This window comes from Pinus tabuliformis, chromosome 6 (genome assembly GCF_031772625.1).
Source record: "Pinus tabuliformis cultivar Carrire ecotype Pingquan chromosome 6, CPIR1, whole genome shotgun sequence".
Classification (NCBI taxonomy): Eukaryota; Viridiplantae; Streptophyta; class Pinopsida; order Pinales; family Pinaceae; genus Pinus; species Pinus tabuliformis.
Window position 1 is genome coordinate 1,893,920,712 of NC_142292.1, and position 21,354 is coordinate 1,893,942,065.

Sequence of the window (21,354 nt, forward strand, 5' to 3'; positions counted from 1 at the left end):
CACCAGAGCCTTAAATTCTTTAAACCTGTCAAAGACTTCAGATTTCTTCTTAAGGAAATATATCCATGTATTCCTTGAGAAGTCATCTACGAATGATACATAGTACACAGACTTACCCAGTGATGGAACCTTCACAGGTCCAAACACATCACTGTGCACAAGCTCTAATATCTGTTTCGTCCTCTTACCACCAGAGGGGAAACTCACTCGATTCTGCTTCCCATACACACAATTTTCACAGAAATCAAAATCCAGAGAGCTATCATTCATACCTTCTACCATACCTTTACCATGAAGTATTCGAAGGCCCTTCTCTCCAATATGTCCAAGCCTTTGATGCCACAACATGGTCTTCTCTCCAGAGACCACTAGATTTTCTACTCCATTTTCAGGAACCATAGAACTATTGCACCCATCAACAACAGTGCTACCTTGCAGCTTGTACAGAGTTCCAATCCGAACTCCCCGCATCAATATCAGTGCTCCTCGAACCATCTTGCAGGTATCTTTCTCGAACACCGTCTTTACACCTGCATCATCCAACTTGCTTACAGAAATCAGATTTCTGGCCAATGCAGGAATATGTAGAACACCTGGAAGTGTTCTAACCCTTCCACCTTGCAACTTCAACTTTACTTTTCCCCGACCAATGATTCTAGCCTTCCTATCATCTCCTAAGAAGACATCACCACCATCGTATTTCTCATACTCGCAGAACCACTCTCTATGGGGAGTGAAGTGAAAGGATGCACCTGAGTCAATCAACCATGCCTCATGATCTACATGTGTACTTGAAGAAGCCAAGTACACATCCCCACCTTCATCCGAGGTGGTTTTCGCCTCTGCAGAAGGAGCATCATCAGATCCCTTTCCTTTATCAGGAGCTTTAGATTTACAATCCCTTCTGAAGTGCCCTTCCTTTCTGCATTTCCAGCACACCACCTTTGTAGGTTTTCCTGGAGATTTAGATATCCCTCTAGATTTAGATCTCCCACTCGATGACTTATTTTTGTTTCTGTTCTGGGACCGTCCTCGTACAGACAAGGCATCACCATTCTGGTTGTCCATATTCTTCCGTCTCATCTCCTCCGTCAGCAAGGCTGAGACTATTTCATCAAACTGCAAAGCAGTTGCATTGCTACCTATTGCAATAACCAGACTATCCCACGAATCTGGTAGAGAACACAATAGACTGATGCACTTATCTTCATCTGAAATTTTAATATCAACAAATAATAATTGACTTACCACAGTATTAAATGCATTCAGATGCTCTGTCACCGAGTCTCCATCTTTCATCCTCAGGTTATACAGCTTTTTCCGCAGGAACAGTTTATTCACCAGAGACTTAGATTGGTACAAAGTCCCTAACTTGACCCACAAAGCCTTTGCCGTAGCTTCCCCTGATACATTCAGCAATACTGAATCTGAGACACACAATCGTATTGTGCTCTTTGCCTTCCGATCCAATTTCTTCCATTCTTCATCGGTCACTCCCGATGGTTTAGTACCCGGATCTACCGCGATCCACTGATCTTTATCGACCAACAGATCCTCCATCTTGAGTTTCCACAACTCAAAACTCTGACCATTGAACTTCTCAATCTCGATCTTTCCACTGCTCGCCATCTTCTTTCACCACCAGAATCGATCTCGCAGATCTCCCACTGAACAGGGTCTACCACAGGCCCGAGCGAAACCCCTCAGCAACAAAGGCGTCCCCTTGAAGCCAAAACAGCTCTGATACCAAATGTAGGTTTTAACCCTGTACAGAAATTACCTGCATACGAATTCTTAAACAAAGAAAATAAACAATGCGAGAGCATAACCCATAAAACACATATGCACAGAGATTTTTCCCTGGATCCCAAAACCGGGACTACCAGCTTGATTTTTCATTATGTTCCTTTCAATGTTACAATACATATTTATACATGCCGAAGCATCCAATACCATGGACCGAAAAACCATCACGTCCAATACCATGTGCGAAAATCATGCACAAAACCATAGGTAGGTTTTCCCAACCTAATATAGGGTCCAAAAAAAATTTCCCGGGGCGCTGCCCCGGACCCCGTAGAGGGGGGCTACCCGCCCACCTCAAACCCCCTGGACAGGGGGGGCTGCCACCCCCCCGCTACGCAATCGGCGCAACGAAGGCTAACCCCCCGTTTAACTACGTAGGTTAGTCGTGGAAAGAATATAACACAACCCAACAGTATTCTCATTGTGACTGACATCGAGACTATCTAATGGTGAAAGCGACAAGTGCAACACTTCGGATAGAACATCAAATGACTGTGACGACACTTACATGATAGTGCTTACAACATTGTGTGTGAGTGTGATAGATGTTTACATAACGATCACAAATGAAACACAAACCTTCCACATCATGAGAACAAGGTCGCAAGCATGACATAGCAATCAACATGTCGAAGACAACAATTGGTCAAATAATGAAAAGGAAGAAAGACATGTAGAGGAAATGCATGAAATGACATTTTGTGTTTTTAAACATGCATGTTACTGAGGACATGATGATATTACAATGAAAAGCAATCCTGCAAACTCAGTAAGAGGTGCACTTTGAAAGGTTTTCTTTACTTACCATATTTACCCTCGAGATGATCATGGATTTGATGGAGTTTTCATGCTGTCCTGATATTTTTCCATTAATTGGTCTCTTGGTCCTTCACCTCGACTCCTTGGGAGTGATCTCAGCATGTCACCTTTTCCTGTAGTCACTGAGCGATGGACCAGTGCGGTTTCAGCGGGAAGTGACTGTTGTTGGGATGAGGCCCTCAGAGGCCCATCTATGCAGTTTCTAAATGCAAGACTGACATGACAACTTAGACAACACTACACAGTTTTGAGGCACTAGACATTGTTGCAGCATGGGGTCCTGGGAGGAATCCTCTAAGCAATTTCTGAATGGAGGGAAACTAGATAGATTTTTGCATTTTTGGGGAGTAGTGTTAGCTACCTGACTACTTTTCCCATTTCTAGAGAGAAGTGTTGGCTAGGTTCTCTACGCACTGTGGGGTTTCGGTAGGCAAGGGAGGAAGGTTGACGGTTGCAGAAGAAAAGTACACAGTTCTGGGAGGCTGGATGAGGCTAAGCTTCTTGGGAAATTAGCTAAGTGTGAGATCAGTGAAACATGTGTAAACAGTGACAGGACTCGACTGTGATCACGCACAAACACTTAGTGACACAACGTAGACCATCCAGAATGCATAAGACATACTTTTCTTGATGCAACAACCTTCATGACAAGGGTGTGTGAAGTGAGTGTGAAACATGTCTATGTTATGATAACAACTCATACGCACAAGATCCCTTTGAAGTAAAACAACATTCCCTTTGCATCCCAAAGAACAACCCCTATGCCCAAAGGTGACTCATGTTGCCTAGAGATGGGAACATGGAAAACTCTTAAGATCAAGGAGGGGAGCTTGAAATCATCAACTTATCAAAAAGTGACCAAGGATGATCGATCGCCAGATCCAAGGTAGGCTTTGAAATTTGCATGCGAGCCAAAATTTTGGAGGGTGGTTGTAGCCACTACAACACCACCACATGAAATTCTTGTGGACAGGCCTGAAACCTTGCCACAATTTCTACCTCTTGCATGATATTTGGCCTCGAAGCTATCATATATAGTAATCTTCCTATCATCGATTTGTATTCATTATGATTTACTTGTGGCATTGAATCTTCCTTGCACAATTTACAGCCTGTAGTCATGGGTGTGCTGACTGGTTTGCAATCCTCCATTCCAAACTTTTTAAAAGTTTCCTTGAGGTATTTGGGTTGATATATAAAAACTCCTTGTGGGACTGTGTAATTTGCACACCCAAGAAAAAGGACAACTCACCAATCATGGACATTTTAAACTCTGTTTGCATACCGTTTACAAACTGATGTCCCAACTTCTCCATATTGCTACCAAATATGATGTCATCCACCGACACAACCACTATCAGAAGATGATCATTTTCAAATTTTACATAGCGATTGTGTTAATTGGGCCTTTCTTAAAACCTTTTTGTTGGAGATACTTGTGCAACTTTTCATGCCAGGCTCTAGGGGACTGTTTCAAAGGTCCATACATAGCCTTCTTTAATTTGCATAAACCTCCTCTTCTAAGTGTCGATTGAGAAAGAAAGACTTTACATCCATGTGATAAAATTTTATGTTCTTATGAATGGAAAGAGAAAGGAATATTCTTATGGATTCTAGATGACCTAATGGTGCAAAGGTTTCTTCAAAGTCTATCCCTCTCTTTGATCTCCAAGGATCTCACTCTTAGGGTGCTCCCTTTGTACATACCTAGTGGGCATTTTTGGCCTTGAGGAAATGCTTTCTTCCTCACCCTCATTGTTTGAATTTGTTTCATTCAGATTTGTGGCCCTCAACTCTAAACTCTCTTTGTTATCTGAGTCCAAATTACTTACAGAGGGTTTAGGTTGTCAGCCTACTTCATCAACCACTATGTCAATGCATTATTCTATCTTCCTTGTCCTCTTGTTGTATCATTTGTACCCTTTTCTTCAAATACAATATCCAAGAAGTATTTCTTCATCAGTGGCTGAGTCAAGATTTCGAAGGTTCCTTTGATTTCTTTTAAAGAAGCACTTTCTCCCAAACACCTTGAGGTGCTTAACTGATGCGGGTCTACCTTCCATAACTCATATGGATTTTTTTCACTGTTAGGACAGAGATGTGTTGTGTTTGACAAGTATATTATTGCCTAAGCTGCTTCTCCCCAAAAGTGGTGAGTCACTCCTACTTCATCTAACATCGCTCTAGCCATTTCATGGATTGTTAAGTTATTCCTCTCCAAAACCCCATTTTGTTGGGGAGTTATGGCCACTAAGAGTTGCCTTCTAATACCTTTCTCTTCATAGATTTCCTCAAACTCTTTTGAGGTGAACTCTCCCCATCCGTTTGATCTGAAGAATTTTATCTTCAAATATTTCTCATTCTCTGCGTAAGCCTTAAACTTATTGAAGTGATCAAATGCTTGTTACTTTTCATTTAAGAGGAGAATCCAAGTAACCCTAGTAAAATAATCAATGAACAACGAGAAGTAACTTTCTCCTTTTGATGGTTTTGTTCTACTGGGACCAAAAATATCTGTTTGTATAAGCTCCAAAGGTATGAATGAGAAGAAGTCTTTTGATTTGAAATGAATCCTAGTCTACTTTCCAAACTGACATGACTTGCATATGGTGTTACCAGGCCTTGAGAATATAGGAAATCCTTTTACTGCACCTATCTTGCTTATCTTTAACAGGATATCAAAATTCTTGTGCCTGAGCCTTTTATGCCATAATTGTGCTTCGCTTGTTTTACTCAAATAATAAGTGACCCTTGAGTCATCGAGCACATAAACTTTATTGTGAGTGATTCCTAACTACCTTTCCCACTAGTTTTCCATATTTTATATTGTGGATCTCACAATATTTAGATCGGAAGGTCACAGTATACCCAGTGTCACACATCTAACAAACACTCAGCATATTGTGTTTGAGGCCTTCCACATACAGCACATTCTGTGCTTCTATCTTCTTATCAATGTTGACCACTCCTTTTCCCTTGATTCTTGCTGGAGCATTGTTACCAAAGCTGACATTGCCTCCTCTGTGTTTTTATTTTATTGACAGTAACTCTTTTTGATCTCCACATGTGTTTGGAGCAACCACTCTCTACGTACCATTTGTTTTCCTTATCATGCACTGATAATGCGAGCCCACATGGCATTTTCTTTTTGGTCTTTTGTTTCCAACTTCCTTTATCCTTTTTGTAGATGTTTTTATCTTTCAGTTTTATATTTAGACAGGTATGCAAACATTCTTCTACAATCATTGTCTTTGTTCCTGAAATTATTACATTTAAAACATTCAACTTCACTTTGTAGGGGAGTGAAGGCATTCTGATTCCCTAAAGAAGAGTCTTGAGACTTAACAATCCATTTTGTATTAAACCTGAGATTTTCATCTCTTTCAACTTTGACACTTCTACGATAAAGAGATTTGTGTCCAAATATATGACACTTATATCAGTGACCATAAAACAAGTAGGCACGCCTACTGTTAAAACCATTGTAATATTTAGTAGAGAAATATCTTGGTCAACTAACTGTTCGAATCGTCCTCCATTGACGATTTCCTCTTTGTTCGGCTACTCTTTTTTCTTCACGAACTCTTTCATGATGATTCTTCCCATGAATCTGTGCTTCTTCAACTCCTACATACCTGAGGTTTATCTTCTTCTTCTTCTCAATAGAAGATTCTTGTTCCATTGAGTACCCCAGTCTGGTTATGGTTCCTGAGGGCCTTTGATAGCTCAGAATTTGATTTAGTCTTCTAGTCCCTTTAGTAAATGTCTCATCTAGACCCTTCTTGGACTTTGCTTTCTCAACGTTAGTTCTTAGAGAGACCACCTCTGCTTCAAGATACTGGAAGTTTTCTTCCCATTCTTGAATCATACCTTGAAGTAATTCCTCCTTTCATCTGGCTTCCTATAGCTCATCCTTTAAAGATAGAGAATCATCTCTGCAAGTTTTTGAGGTTGTTTCCCTCTTTAACTTGAACAACTCCTATTTCATTTTCTTGTTCTCCTCTTCTGATCTTTCATGGTTGCCTTGTTCTCCTTTCAGTAGAAGAGAGAGACTATCCTTGGTCTTGATAACATCTTCAAGTTTTTATTTTTGGTATGCAAACTCCTCATTATTTGAGTTGTACATTCCTTCTTCTGCATGCTATAATTGTTCCTTCAGCTGCTTTTCTTTCTTTCATTATTTCTTCAACTCATCAAGGGAACTGATGAGTTATCTTTCAAGGTCTACCACTCCTTCCTCTTCTTCCTCTTCAAAGTCTGCAAGTGTTGAAGGTAATGTAACTAGGTTTGGTCTTCATAAATTTACTTTTTATATTTGTATTTATTCAAGAAAATAAATTTTATTTTTATAATATATGTCAATGAGTTTCTTTCACATTGAAATAGGTCTAGCACATACTAAAGTTCTATAGGTGAGTCAAATAGTCAAAAGAAAATGTTGAAGACCTTAAGGACATGTTACTATAGGTATAATTATGTATTATAGTCAAAGAAGTCGCCTTCAAGCAAAGTCAAGTCTCCTCCAGGCATGTGACACCATCAAAGAAGCAATCTGAGCTATATATATGTCAAGTCGGCTTGCAGTCCTATAGTTGGCCTCAAGTTGGCCTAAAGGAGGTACAATCCTCTATATAAAGAGGTTGTCCACTCCTCTAAATAGAATGCACTCATTCCTCTAAAATCAGCAAGAAAGGAGGATGAATCTAAGGTGAAGAAAAAATGAAGAAGAGAAGCCTCTAGTGTAGTGAAGTAAGGGAAAGTATAAGCAAAGGTTGGAGGCTATTTTATAGGGTAAATAAAGTCACAAGTGTGAGAAGATGAAGGAAAGTCTACGGTAATATCAATAGTAAGATCACAGTCACACAACTTCATTGGTTGGGCAATCTAGGTAGGCCTAGAAGGCCCCTCACTCAAGCGATGAGGGAAGAGGTCAGCATAACAATGAAAACAATCACAGTTGTGAAGGTAAGGAGATTATCTCTGCTATCATAACAACCCTCCCATTACAATCATACAATTTCATTGGTTAGTGAAGAGAAGGAAGGGACCATCATAAGGAAAGGGTCTCATTAAGGTATCTCTTGTAGAGAAAGTGCAACAATATCTAACAACAATTGGAAGGAGGACAAAGTGACGAGAAATGAAGTGCCGGAAGAAGGAAGTGTCAAGGAACAAAGTGCAGAAGGAGGAAGGACATGACTTGTTCTTGGAGGACATTCTAGTTAAGGTTCTAGGGTTTGGCATTGATCAATAAGAAGCTTCAATAAGATAAACTTACTAAAGGGTTTTCTTCTCAAGAGAAGAGATTTTTTGATCCTGGGGGAGAGCCAACTCTTGTGTTCTTGTTCTTATGTTTTTGATAGAATTTTTATGAAGTACATGAATTAATAAGAAGAAGAAGATTAAACTAACAAGAAAAGTAAAAAGACTCCACAAATTGTTATCAAATCAAGAAGAATCACACTACACCTAATTGCCCTTGATTCTTCAATAGTAAGAAACTGTTTCTTAGAGTCAGTTTCGAGGGCCATAAGAATATACTTATTTGACTCGTTTATTGATGAGTCTTCATAGTCTGATTCTGAACCTGAGCTATCCTCTTTGGAATAGAACACCTTCTTTTTGTAGGGTTTCTTCTTCTAAAATGTCTGAGACTTATTTCTAAATTTTAGATATTATTCTCCTTCATCCTTTTCTAATTTGTGAGGGCATTTGGAAGAGAAATGTCCAACTCTTCCACAGTTGAAACACTTAAAGGGAAACTTCCCTTTATATTTACCAGAGCCACACTTCAGTTTTCTAGCTAGTTGAGCCAAATCATGATCAGATTCATTGGTAGAGAAGTCTTGATGAATGTTTTTCTCCTTTCCATTATTGGATTATCCAAATTTTGCTTCCTTTGGTTCATATTTCTCCATTCCTACTCTCATCTCATAGGTTGTAAGAGTACCATGTAGCTGATCCATTTAGAGATCCTTCAAGTTGACCACTTCCTCTATGGCTGAGATTGTGGGATTAAATCTCATGGGTAGAGATCTCAATACGTTTTGAACAATAAAATCTTCCCTGACTTCCTCACCAAGTCCTCTAATCATATTAAACACTTCATCAACTCTGAGGAAGTATTCAACAATGCTTTCATTCTTAGCCATCTTCAATCTTTCAAACCTCATTCTGAAGGTCTGAAGTTTTTCTTGGTTCACTTTGTCATCTCCTTAATCACACTGGTTAAGCTTCTCCCATATTTCATAAGGGGACTTACAGTGCACGACTTTCACAAGTTATGAATGACTAAGACTAGCCAGAATGGCATGCTTGGCTTTACCATTTCTTAGATACATTCTATTGCCATTTGCGTCTGTGGGAAGTATATCTGGGACATTGTAGTTTACTAGTACATAGGTCCAAATATCTACCCCCAGGGACATGAGATATGCCTCCATTCTCACTTTCCAAAATACATAATTGGCTCCATCAAGGACCGATACCTTACTCCAGTAAACTTCTTGACTCTCTTGCCTATTCATAATTCCTTAAGGATCTACCTTCTAGTGGTTAAATTGTTACTGAAGGAACTTCGCTATGATAGCAATTGTTGGAATAAGGAATTGCTAAGAGAGGGGGGGGTGAATCAATAATTTAAGAAATTGTTACTTTGTTTTCTTATTGTGCTTTCTTATATGATAGCGTTCATTCATGAACCAATAAATTACTAAACTTTTAGATACTCAGACTCAAACAACAATCTCATGTAAAGCACACATTTGACACAATGTTTTCACGTGGAAACCCAAAGGGAAAGACCACCAATTTGTTGTTTTTTTTATGATGTAATTTAAGCACCAACTTAATTACATCTATTTGTTTGTGAGCACCCACTTGCTAGAGGCACCAACAACTTTAGTTTCTGCAAGAACTAACTTTCCAAGAGGCACCAACACCTTTAGTTTCTTCAAGAACCAACTTTCCACGAGGCACCAACCCCTTAAGTATTTAGGCACTAATCTATCACTGCCACTGTTCTACTTTTTCATAGAAGTTTCAAACTGAAAACAAAGGCATATAATATTACATGTAAAATACCATCTAATGGTTCACATCCTTTTTCATGTGCCGCACTTTTTTCGATGTACTCATAGTCATCATCAAATCTGCCCAAATGCTACTGGCATGGCTCCCCATTCTTTTGCTGAAACACACTTCCCTTATGTTGTTGATGCATTTAGGATCAGAGGAAGGGGCGATGATCAATTCTCTATCATGTTGCAGGAAATCAATGCTAACTATTAAATCTCAGCTTGCCTGATGTATTTTACAGAAGCTCCCCATGATCATTTATGGCTCATAGAGACTTAGTTGGAAATTCTCACAGCACCTCTATTCTTCATTTATCTTTACAATGCATGCACAACAGTTCTTCGACCATCAACCATACTGAACTGCATTCAAAGCCACAAATGTTGATTGACAGATCTTTAATGCACCTTTGTACTATTATTATATCACTGGACTTGCACTATAGAACACTATTGGAGCCTCTTCGATATTGACGCTTTAACGCATAAAATCCATACAAAAACAACGAACTCTGATAGTCCTCAACTCATTATGTATAAACCCCTCTTTGTGTTTTCCTCCATATAACCAAGGGTTGTGACTGAGGGTTCATCCTTAAGGTGTTAAGGCCTCCAAACCCCCGATGTAGGCTATATTTCCTTTATTGGCCCCTTACACATTTGTTTCATAAAACCAATGCTTTATACCTAGGAGGCCATTTATCGGAGAATTATTTATGTTGCTACTATGCCAGCCACCAAGGATCATCGATCGTCGATTTCCGAAGTGATTTCATCACATGCCATGTGGCTTCTTCCGACCAGTGACACATGTCACTTGGATATGGCCCATTAGGCCATCCAAAACCCTGAAATAGCCTGTCACATGTCACTCTGTATCGTGATGTCATGCTAATGTCAGAAACTACCTGGAATTATTGGAACCAATCAAATGCTGCCATGTGTCCTCATCAAAGCTTCTTTGATGCTGCCATATGTCCTTCTTGAAGCCAACCAAACACCTCCACATGTCCTCTTGGAGGAGAGAGAAAGAACCTCGCCCTTCTTGGTTTGGCAACTATTTTCTTTGTAAAAACATTTCTGGCTCTCCCGATGATTTAACACTGGAGGCCTCAATCCCGACGTCACTCTTAAAACATTGAACGTCAATCACTAATGCACCACTGTGTGACAGCTATTGGGATCCTCGATATGTGATATTTCAAATCGCATATCGCAATTTCTATTGCAATGCACCCGTAATTCTCCATCCTTTGATCTCTGATATGCCGGGACCTCCAATATGCGATATCACAAGTCGCTAATTGGCAGTTCACTTCTGCCATGCACTGAGCATTGAATCCCCCGATCACCAGGACCTCTGATCTCTGATATTCCTCACTAATTAAGTCCTAAATCATCCTGAACTCTAGCAAGCCATATCTCCTGAACCGCAATACCATTTATGGACTTCTGCATACCATAGGAAAGCTCCTCTAGAGTGCTTTCCAATGAAAGGAGTTTGATTAGCCATTGAGCGCATCTACTGCCTCAAAAGATGGCTCCAAAGTCTCTACATAGTATATCATCACAACCACCAAGGCATGAAGCCCCATCATTAGGCTGAGCCTTGTTTGACATCAATGCTAACACTTGCACAGCCAACCACCTTCATACTACCAAATGTCCAATAGTTACCTTATGATGTTGAATTTTTGGATGGCCTTAGTATGGTCAAACTTTCTGGAAACAAAGAAACATTTGTAATTTTACTGGATTCTTGATTCTTAGTCAGTTACTGAGGTGATTCTATCCAAGTGATAATCATGGAAGAAGGGGGTTTTTTTAATTGATGTTGCTCTTTAGCAAAAATTTCATCTTCTAATTTCTCTAAGTTCCTTAGGGGTCCTCTAGAAAAACGGTCCACCCAAATCTTAAGGAAGTGCATCAAATTCTAAGGAGGGATGAAAACAATTAGAAGTATCAAGAATTTCTAGAAGTTTCATAGGATTATTGTTTGGATTTAGAGTTGGTTGTGTGGGTAGCTGAGGGTGTAATGGAGGTGGAGTGTTTGGGGTAACTGAAATGGTGGTTTTAATAACTATAGTTATGGCTCTCATTGAGGCATCATTCCAAAGAATTGACTGATAGGTCCACATTGGCCCCTGAGTGGGTTGATATCACCATTGCAAGGGATACAAATTACATTGTGAATTTTACCATAGCACTGCAGAATATTGTTGGTTTGACCAAGAAGGTCCACGAAACAACTAATTTGACCAAGGCGATCGGGGATATGGATGAGGCTTTCATGAAGTATTGGATTGTTGTTGACCCTATCAAGTTATTCTAGGAAATTGTTTTTGACTATATTATTAAGAAAAAAACATTGAAGGGTCATGAACCATACCTATAGGGCATTTTTTCCACTGTCGTCATTGTGGCATGAAATATGAAGGTTTTACCTCTTCCTCAGCTTACTTAAATATGTCCTTCAATCCATGGAAAGAGGGACAATGATTGGCCGAGTGATATTTGGTACAAATAGCACAAATTTCAACTATATCCAATGGGCATTCCTTATAACCATGCTTCCTTCGGCAATGAGGACAAAAGGTTTCTAGTGCCTGTTCTAATTCAGACTACTTATTCTTTACTTATAAGACATCTATTGTGTAGTCATTGTGCTTAATATATCGGTTTTAAAATTTTCGAGTGGATTTCCAATTTCTGCACGTGTGAGTCATCTGCATGTAGTTCTATTGGTTCTACTAAGTAGATTACAAATTCCAATCTTAGTCAGTGTACTCCCATGCGAACACCTGATACATAATTTCACAATATCATCATACTCTTATTTATAAATATCACTCTTCCCCATTAGGTTAAGCATTTGTAGCCATTCATCCTTCATTCCTCTAATAAAGGCAGTTTTTAGTAGTTCTTTAGGTAGAGTGGTGTATGGAAATATTTGCAAGTTATATTGGAACCTCTCAATATATTCTTCTAAGTTCCCATCTTCCTTAAATTTCATTTTGAATATTTCTTCCTTTAAGTCTCTGGATCGTCAATAATCTTGATATTTAGTAAGGAAGGCTTGTTTCATCTGGTCCCATGAGTTGATAGTACTTCCCCCTAATCACATGAACCTACGTATTTATGCTCCCTTTAGAGTGGAAGGAAATAAATTTAGTTTCTAGGGCTCAGTAGTGTAATCATATCCTCGGCATAGAAAATTGAATTCAAATAATAATGTGCTTGTATATTTAGAAGCCATCTACTGAAAAATTGGAAGATTTTGAAATAGAATAGCCTTCATGGGTGCACTGGCTTGTGGAGAAATGATATGGAATTATATGATTGAAGTTTGTGTAACTCATACTTTCCCTTCCATTTGGTTAAAAATATACCAGTAACCCTCAGGAATCCCAAATATAGGAGCTACTTACTAAAAAAGGCCGGTATGGTGGTGAGACCCTGAACCTTGTCTAGGTCTTACAGCACTACTCAAATTAGGAATTTTGATTCCTAATCTCACAATGGGCGTTGCAGGAGGTCTCTGCTAAGAAGGTTGAGGATGTGGATCACTCGCCTCACCTCTCCCCTCTTTTAAGTTTCAAGAGTGGCCCTCACTCTTGCTAAAATGATCAATATGTTCACTTGGTAAATCTTGGAAGCTTTTCTTAGATCTTGCGATTTTGTTGTGAATCTCAACATTAGCCACAACAAAAGATTCTTCTATTGGAGGGGAAATAACAGTAGAGCCTTTCCCAGATACTGTTTGGGGGCCTACGGAGGCCTGATATTATGTTGTTTGAATGATTTCTTCTATAAAGGTCACTTTCCCAAGGCCAACTTAACCCTTACTCCTATTTGAAGCAAATTTTTGATCTATTTCTACCTAGTTCCTACCTCTAATTTTATTCCTAGTAATGCATACTAAATAGCCTGAATATGTCAAATGAGGGCAGTGACCAGCACAAGTTTCATTTTACCAGGGTGGGTGCATAGGTTCTAACCGTTCATCTTCAATATCCAACACTCAAAGAATGAAGTGTGCAACTAAATATAATAGCACTCTCTTTTGACAACCTCCCTAACAACACTGCCAAAATGTTGGGACAATTAATTGTTCTAAAGAAGAAACTAACTACCACATATTAAACTGTCAACCTGAGGTTTCATCTAGTTATTTAAAGGTTTTATACAAAGCATATGCAAGAGATGGTGTTGAAACTAACACTAACTAATTCTCTAGTAGCAAGCAAATTAACTTTGATAAAAGAATCAATTCCAAAATTGAAATATGCATTCAAAAGAACTATATTTCATATAAACTATATCTTCTAGAAACCATTCAGAAATATCAAATTCTAATTACTCTTCACAAGAAACAACAATAAAAATATTGAATGCTAAGATTTTCCTTAAGAAACAACAATCACATAATTGAAGCATCAACGCTGGAAAACTATACTTTGTGAAATAGAAAAGAGCAAACTGCGGGAAAAGAAGTTAAATAGTGAAAAATCATTAACAATCTAGAGATAACCTTCAGGGAACATCAATAAAGAAACAACAATTATAAATCTACTATTTAAATAGAAATCCTTGCAAATAAATATTGCAACCACCGATATTATCCCTACTCAAAATAAAGCACACGACTTGCAATTAGTCTAATTGATAGATGATTGACATAAAGAGATAAAATGTTAATCTACTGATACAAATGAAGACAACACCTCATCTAGGAGCGAGCCTGAACTAATGGAGTCATATTTCCCTATAGAATAAATCAAAACTTTAAATTGACTCTCAACAACATAAACTTGGATTATATAATGAAAGAAAAATTACAATTAGCACTTTCAGTAAGTCTATAAAATGTATGAAAACATTACAAAAGGTATCTCTTTCTGGACACAAGCCCCCATCTATATAACACATCCAAGGGAGATAAAATAGTAAATATTTTAGGAAAGCTCCATCCTAAGAATCTAAAGATTCTCAAGATGCTCATTTTTAGTTACAAAAAGTCTTAATATCACCTAAATGAGAAAACCAAGGGCTTTGTCCCTAATAGATTTACTCAGATAAGAATTGACGTCACTTGATTTGGTATAGTTGGTTGAGATAACATCACCCTATCCCAATTTTACCATGAACAAATCAAGAAACAACATCGAGTGTTATTTGTCACAAAACCCCTATTCTTATTAAATAATCAATCGTGATTGAATGACGCTTTTCTAATCAAAATAATTCATCAAAAAGGAAAAATAGTAAAAGTAAATTAATTCCTTATAAAACCTATGTTATATAGGTTAATGTATCATAAATATAGGAAAAAGACAAGAAAACAATGTTAACACTAAGGAATAGGATAAGGGCCTCATGACAATTGTGAGGCCCAACAGTTGGAAAATTTCTAGCACAAAAGATGCACGGAAAATACTGGCACATCAATGGTCATGGGACAGTCAAGCTCTCATATTAAAGAAATGGATAGTTATCTTTGATGCAAGGGTGGAAAAGATCGATCTAGTGCCCATCCGGGTTCATTTACTAGCCCTTCCCCCAACATTTTGGTCTGAAAGTGTTTTTTGGGAGATTGGAAACTAACTAGGTTCTTTTATGAAGTTGATTTAATTTAAGCACACATGCAGCATGGAAATTTCTCGCATATTAGTTGATTTGAATCTAGCTTTAGGGATTTTGGAGACCATCACTATCAATACATGTCAGATAACCCATAGGAAGAACATTGATTATGAGGGCATTTTGTTTAAGTGCTCTCAATGCCATACCTATGGATATTTAAGCAGGGTTGTGAAACTAGAAAGGGCTCTAGGAGAAAATGGATCTAGAAGAATAAATTCTACTCAAAAAGCCTACCTTCATTGCCAGAAATATCTCCTAAGGATTCTCATATGGTCAACAAGGAAGATAATCATCCCTCTATACCTTTGCTAAACAGGGGCCCTACTGAATGCTTACACTTTTTTCAACTCTTTTCTTCTCCAAATTCTCCCAAGGTTTAGGACTTGAAAGCAAAGGATTCTATGGAAACTTCAGTCTCGAGAGCACTTATTTCTTCTCTGAATACTTCTCTCATCCAAGGTATGGATCTCTCTTCCCCCCCAAATTTTGTTGATGATGGTTTTTATATTTCTTCTTGTTCATTAGATTTTTCAATCTATGCTCCCCTACTTGTTCCCCTTATTCTCTTTTAGGTCTCTCCTCGACCTTTCCCTCTTCCATATTTTCTCTCATCCCTCCCATCCACCCTTTATCCCCTCCCTTTTACTCATTTGAGCCACATCTCTTAGATCCACTCCCATGGAACTTGATCACCCCCATTATCCCTTCTCCCCTCTCTCCCTAGATACAATTTGTGTTCCTTTCCTTCCCTATCATTGCATCTGTTCCTCCCCCTTTGGATTTTGGTGGAGGGGTAGGCTCATCAAAGACCTGTCCGCACCTTCCTCAACCAGAGACCATAAACATTACCACACTAAAACATAGTGTAATAAACATTATGAGGTTCAAGTTGGGAAGCAATACTCCATTAAAACGGTGCTTAGAGGTTTTGGCCTCCACTTGGTTCCATGTGAAATTTCTCTCCTTAATTTGTAGGGGTCTAGTAAACCCCTCAAAAAAACTGGCATTGAAAAGAGTCTTTGATCTCTACCTGCCTCAAGTCATCATCTTCCTCTAAGAAACCATTCTGAAGGGTAGAAAGGACATTGACATTGTATATTCTATACTCCTAATCTAAGACTTTTGACCATTGATGCAATGGGTATATCAGGTGGATTAATTACAAGATGGAATTAAAAACTTGTATGATTTAACTTAGCCTGATATTCCAAGTATCTACTTGTTGTAGACCTTACTTCTACTGAAATGAATACATATTTCCAGTTTATAAATGTTTATGGCCAATATATAGGCATGCATGATTTTGGGTCCATTGTTTCTTGTCTTCTTGTCTTCAGTTGAAATTTGGTTATTTTAGGAGGGGATATAAATTTTACTCTAGGAAACTCTGAATTCTAAGGGTCTTCCACAAGAATTGATCCTATATATAATTTATCATCTCCCTCCTCTATTACCTCAACCTCTGTAACATCCTTCCGTCAAAGCTCTCACCTACCTAGTTGAATAACTACTCGGGATTAACTGGAATTGCTAAAAGATTCGAAAAAAATATTATATCGGAGTTCTGCCTGTGTTATCATCTTAAGATCAAGAAATGGTTAGATATGAATGGAAGATCATATCATATTCCTATCTTCTTGGATATGAACATTTCTCTTGAAAAATATCATAGCACTTTTAAATATAAACCCTGCCTAGCTGGAAGATCCTCGTTTCTCATCTTTACTAAATATGATTTTTTCCACCACTGCCTTAACTCTTTTGAGTCCCCTTCCCTCCAATTCCATAGAAATCTATAAAGAGCCAAAAGAATCATTGGGGATTGGGTTGGAAAAAAAATGAAGGAATCCCCAAAAGCTCTATCTGATACTGAATCAAATATTCAATCTCCATGTAATCAACTCTCCTCTCTTGACACTCCGACAAATCTACATGACAAAATATTTGTGCTCAATAAATCTAGGAAGGACATCCTTCTTATATAGAAAAGGAATGGTGCTTAGAAAACTAATCCCTTTGAATCTAATAGGCAACGATATTACCAAGTTATTACACAAAGTGAAAGTCACAAAAATACTATAAACACTATATGGGGTATTATAGGGAATTCTTATGCTTTTTCCACCTTGTTTTATGATATAACCAAAGACTGAGTCTCTTATTTTAAAAACATTTTCCACTAGGAAAAGAGAATCACTATTGAGTAGGTTATTTAATGATCTAAAAATGGGGCTCTAAAGGCTTCTTGTCTAGCTTACAAGAACCTATCCCACTTCCAAAGCTTGAATTTTCCCAAGTCTATTTGATTAACCAATGCGGAAATAAGAAATGCTTGAAAATATGGGTGTATGCTTGTATTTGCTTTCAGCTGATTATTTACTTTAAAATCTATTGTTTGTGTTGATATGTGAATGTGCTTAAACTGATATATAAATGCATATAACAGTAGATAAAGCAGTAGTAAAAACAAACACATAAGACAAAAAATTAATTAGGAGTTCGCCCACACTCTTGGGCTACATCTCTGTGAGCTCTAGTTAATTCAACTAGGCTCTCTGGGATTATGGTGTAAGTATTTTTCACAAGCTCTTGGCCCAACTCCTACTGTTCTACACAAGAACAGTGGGTTCAGACACCATTTAATCCCTTCTGGCTCTTGAAGCTCTAGCTCTTGGCTCTAGCTCTTGGCTCTTGGTTCTGGCTCTTGGCTCTGACTCTGGCTCTTTGACTCTAGTTTTGGCTCTTGGCTCTGACTCTTGTCTATTTGGCTCTGGCACTTGACTCTTGGCTCTTCAGCTTTGGCTTCTTGGCCCTTTGCATGCTTTAGCTCCCTAGATTTTCACTTGAACTTCAAGTGACCCCAAAAGCTCCCTCAACTGTTGTTTTTCTTTTGCACTGTCTCAACGCTGCCTCCTTGGCTTCTACGCTTCAGCAACTCGACCACCCTCAACAGTTTAGCAACCCTGCTAGTAGCTCTTTGGCTCTCTATCGATCTGCTCACTCGGCTCTCTGATGCTATTGTTTCAGCATTCAACAACAAATAATAGCTTGGCCACCATTCAACAACCCAGTAGCCTTGTGTCTTTGACATTCACGGCTTAAAAGCCAAATCGCACTGCCTGTTGCTTTTCCCTTTTGGGCTCTGCAACTTCCGGCCATGTATGCTCGAATCCCCTCTTTCGGAATTTACAGTCATTGCATAATGCTTCACAGGGAGGTGGCCACCTATTCTGTAATGGATGAGTGTGTCAGGTTCACTTGAACAGTCGTTTTTTTCTATTATTCCAAGAATGCCCGTGAAACATGACTTTTCGTCAACACATTATCCATCTCAGACTTCAAATCTTGCATAATCTGCCTTATCACCTCATCAAATTTGGTTGTCCATCAGATCTTGTCTCCGTCATTAATTTGGAGGCCCCAGATCCTATGGTCATTATTCATATCAGGTGGTTGAGTAGCTTGATGTTTACCCGTCCGATGTGAGCAGTTTTCTCTCTCTTCCACCAGACGTGTGGAAATCGTTGTGTGGCATCGAGTGGGACTCGGTTGAAACTGCTTACCGCTCGAAGCCCTTCCGATGTCCTGCTAGTTTTATGGAATCCCGCTTCTAATGGAATCGGAACAATATCCTTTGTTTTTGATAATATTTCAGGTCCAGGAGCTTGCGGTCTTTTCTTCTTTTCGCTAATCACATATCGAAATCGACCCCAGTTGACTGAAATTGTCTCCGAATTTGCCAATTTGCGATAGCATGCGTTACCATGGGCCGATGGTCTGCGCACTTTATCGATGATCCTCGTTGATCCGTGCTGATCATAAATTGCAACTTTCATGAGGATTCCTCCAATAAGCTTGATCTCCACAAGATTTTAAATCTTTGGCATGATTTTATAGAGAGTTCATGAAGACCTAGAGAGTGTATCCAAGATCCATTTTGGATCACGATCCATTTTGGATCACGCCTTCCCACTAAGATAATTTTTGGTCTCCAAAAGACTGATATATTGATCTGAACAGTACATGAGAGTACCTCACCCCCTTCTTTTAGTCTCCATACACTTGCCTTGGATAGTGCCTCTGAACCAAAGCCTTTGACCACTCTCTTTCCTGGATGTGCTGGTCCTCCCGGGGAAGAACTGTTTTCCCCCTTGACTTCATGCTGAACTCCTGCTGAGAAGTTTACAAAAGGTAGCTTGAACTTCTTTGCCTTGATCATTCATCCAAGATGGCTCAAACAAATGTGAAGTTACATCTGCTTCACAGAACTTTCATTTATACCTGTTTGACAAGCTGTCAACAACAACTGTTAACAAAAACAGGATTTTAGACAACAACTGGATGGTTTAAACTCCTGCTTCAACAAAAGAAATAGATTTTCACATCTTGTGAATTACTTCCATGTCTTTACATCTGCATACAAATGATTGACTAGATAACAAGCCAATAAAACATGCCTTTACAACAAATGACCCTTCAAGTCAAGCATGTAGAAAAATACCTTTAGGACTCTTTTTCAAAAGATGAACACTTCAGCATTATCTCCATCTTGGAGACCAAGCTAACTTCTCCAAAGTCAACATCACATGCATACTTAAAACAAAGTAATCAACACTGCAAGTTAATTACACATACATGTTCAAATACAAGGAAATCATCGGCATCTCTGTGTTCATGCACATCATTCTCATGCATGCATTTCATCCTTCAACCCTCGCTTAAGTACACTGTACTTTCGAAGCTGAAATGAACATAATGTTGCAACAACAAGGTGAGTCTCCTACTCAACCTTTTTCCATTCACCATCTTGGTAAAAACTTGCCACTTTCATTCCATCAACAAAGAAATGCAAACATATGCATCAATAGACATGCAATCTTTAATTGGCTAAGAAATCTAACCATTTCTTTCCAATCCATTTCAAAGGTCTTTCCTTTGTTTTCACATTAGCATCAACATGTGAATCATCCTGAAACACATCATTCATGGAAACTTCCTTTCTATTTCTGCCATCTTCTCTTTCCACTTTCTTCATCTTTTGTGGAAGCATTGTTGGATTCAGAAGCCAACACCTTTCAGCAAGATGCCCTTGCTTATGCCAGTAAGTGAAACACATGTGCATCCTTTTGATAGCATGATTTGCCTTGTCTAATGGACCTTTTGTTGCTTGCTTCTTTTTCTTCAAAAGTTTCCTGCATGTCGCTATCATCTTCCAACATCTAGAAACATTATGGTTATCCAAACCACAAAAGGAACATGCAATTCTTTTCCCATAATTATGTGGAAATTTACCATGCTGAACATAATCACAAGGAATATAATTAGGACCAGATTTATACCTGCCTCTTTCACCTTTATTGCCTTCAGTAGGAGGTGAAGCAAATGAAGGAGTGGTTCCCTTTCGAACACTATCAATCTCTTCAAGGTTGTTAGAGTTTCCACAATGCTTTGGTTCAAGTGTATGCTTTTGAACACTTGCATCCTACAAATGATGTTTCAAGCAATTGCATTCTCCATGAATACAATCTTTACGCTCTTGAGGTAGAAGACCTGAAATGAAACTCCTTCTTGGGACTGTTTCAATGGCCTTCATGGCAGCTTTGGAGCTTTCTCCATAAGACTTTTCATAACCAAGACCCAAATACTTAGGCCTTTCCTCAACTATTATTAGCTCAATAATACCTTGTGCATGTTTACCCAAGCCTTTTCCTTCATAGCCCATCTTGGACATTAGCTTGGAACCTATGCCTCTGGTATGATTCTCAAAAGAACCAATACAAGCATTCTTAGAAGAATTTGAAGACAAACTGGAATGGTTTACCTCTTCTTCAAGTTGATACTTGACCAAGGCTTCTTTGGCAATAAATAGCTGTGACTCCAACTCATGCATCCTTTTCAAGTTCATATTTGCAATATGAAGTTGCCTCTCCATTTCCTACAATTTTTCAGAAAGCAACTACTTCTCTTCCTCCAAAGAATTCAACTGCTCTCTAAGTATGCTTCTCTTCCT